Raw genomic sequence first — 2,870 nt, 5'->3', positions numbered from 1 at the left:
TATATATATATATATATATAAATAACTGCCCCTTTCTGCTGTGTTAAACTGAAGGATAGTTGAGTGCTCCTTACACAGGCCTATTTCAGAATGCATGTCTTCAAAGCCATCGTTTTCAACATTTTGTTTTGTTTCAAAATACTGTAGTCACTGAGGTTTTTGTCTCCGTTTTGTCAATACATTTGTTTTGTAATCTGCATTATTTTGTGAACAATTGTTTAATATGAATAATGTAAATTGGTAAAAGTAGACAAATATTTTGTACATTTTGTTAAGAAAAAAGTTGCTAAAAATCCTGTAGACGGCTTATATTTTAGTTCCTAGATTTGTGTGTTGCAGTCATTGTTTTAAATGGTTGTAAAATGTTAGCAGTCAAATGCTTACACTAACATTCAGAGTTTATACTACAGTACATGCACTGCATAGCCAAAAGTATGTGGACACTCATTCAAATTAGTGGATTTTGCTTTTTCAGCCGTACCTGTTGCTGACGGGTGTATAAAATAAAAAAGCACACAGCCATGCAATCTCCATATGCAAACATAAGCAGTAGACTGGGCCGTACTGAAGAGCACAGTGACTTTAAACGTGGCACTGTAATAGGCTGCCACCTTTCCAAAATGTCAGTTTGTAAGTGATCTTATTGTGACGTAGAAACATCTAGGAGCAAGAACTGCTCAGCTGTGAAGTGGTATGTCACACAAGCTAATAAAACTGGACCATCGAGTGCTGTAGCAGGTAAAATTGTCTGTACTCTGTTGCAACTCTTATCTCCGAGATTCAAACTGCCTCTGGAAGCAACGTTAGCACAAGTGTTTGTTGGGAGCTTCATGAAATGGGTTTCCATGGCCAAGCAGCCGCACATAAGCCTAAGATCACCATGTGCAATGCCAAGCGTCGGCTAGAGTGGTGTAAAGCTCGCCGCCATTGGACTCTGGAACAGTGGAAACGCATTCTCTGGAGTGATGAATCACGCTGCACCATCTGGCAGACCAACAGACAAATCTGGGTTTGGCAGATACCAGAAGAACGCTACCTGCCTGAATGCATAGTGGCAACTGTAAATTTGATTGGAGGAGTAATAATGGTCTGGGGCTGTTTTTCATGGTTGAATGGAAGCAAGTCCCCGTAGCAATGTTCCAGCATCTAGTGGAAAGCCTTCCCAGAAGAGTGGAGGCTGTCATAGCAGGAAAGAGTGGACCAACTCCATATTAATGGCCATGATTTTGGAATGAGATGTTTGACAAGCAGGTGTCCACATACTTTTGGCCATGTGGTGTATCTACATATTCATATACAAACCACAGCAGTGTCAATCATTTTGATAATGGACTGATTGTCTTTTTTAGTGTTTTGAACAGAATTAAGTGTTACTTTTACTGTTTTAACAGTAACTGAAGTCTTCACTTATTTTAATTAAATTGAAATTCCCTTTTTGGGCAATTTTAGTAAGGGGCATATTCTTTTGTCTATATTATTTAGATAATACAGCAGTTTTTTTCTGGTTTGTTTGTGGTGATTACACATGCTTAACTGAGAGACTAGAGGATTTAACAACAAAAAAAATCCCTCCTACCACTGTCAACCATCCTTGTCAGGGATGAATTTCTGTGTAAAGGACTTGTTCAATTAAGATAATAATAATCATCCCCTTTATGTCCAGTTATGCTGTTTGTCATGTTTACTGGTCATAAACTCGTATTCTCTCATTTAATCATGTGTTGGGAATCATCTTTAAGATTATGTGATAGTGGAAATGAAGTGGGCTGTAACTTAGCTCTGACATGTTTGACATTTTATCAGAACTCTCTTGGTCCAATAAGCTGCCAATGGACAGATTCATTTTTTGGAGATCATGTAACACAGCTGTAGCATACTGATTTGATCATGTTGTGTTCTTGCTGTTTGTTTTTGTATATAAAGGAAAGAGTTATCATTGTTCTGGGGGCTGTTTTCTATTACTTTAACTGACCCATGATGGAAATACATTTTTGCTGTTTCCAAAGGCTACATAAAATGGCCAAAGTCTGCCAAGTTTCTACAGTACTTGAGTCCAACCATTGATTTTTGTCACTCAGGTAAGCCTTTATGATGATATTTGAAGAGAAACATGGATATACTTCAAAATGCACTGAAACGTTATCCCATCAGGATTGTCTAACAAACATAGCTTTTTTTTGTTAAAAACAGAGGAAATTATCACTTGTATTACTAGGAACATGACGTTTCCATTCTGTTTGATATTATATAATAAGATACTCATTTAGTACTAAATTAAGCTAAGAATGTTTGGATTTGAACTGATACATGGATGACTGTATGCAATATATCTTGTGCGAGTGCTTGTTTAACAAGAACGACCACAAAAGGAAGCTGAAATTATGAAAATAGATGGAAGACACTCATGCAACCAAATGCAAAATCACAAATGCTACTCCTTTGTACTTCATTAACTGCTCAAAAGTTGTATCGGTCTGTACACATTGTCACGTCTTAATGTTTTAGTTGTACCACAACTCAGGTCTGTAATTGACATTTTTGGGATATATACTGTTTAAAATAACTAAAGGTATGCGTTCTTTTGTTGTGAACAAAGTTCATTTTTTAAAATGTGGTTGATATAATCCCATGTCAATAAATGTTTAAGAAAAAACATCCCTTTTATTTTGTATTTTATGATCATGCAACAATCCTTGTTTCCGTAAATAATAATATACTAAGGTCGCAAGCTCAATTGAATATCTACTTGCTCAGATGTGGGTTTTGTAAATTGAGAGACAGGTCTTTCAACCTATCGTGTATTTCCCACCCACTAGTCTGGACCAATCAAAACTCAAATGGGGCGGGCCCATCTTGTCTAGGCACTGATA

Source organism: Oncorhynchus tshawytscha, linkage group LG22, assembly GCF_018296145.1.
Source record: "Oncorhynchus tshawytscha isolate Ot180627B linkage group LG22, Otsh_v2.0, whole genome shotgun sequence".
Lineage (NCBI taxonomy): Eukaryota > Metazoa > Chordata > Actinopteri > Salmoniformes > Salmonidae > Oncorhynchus > Oncorhynchus tshawytscha.
The sequence above is the reverse complement of the archived record's forward strand: the minus strand, read 5'-3'. Positions refer to the sequence as shown.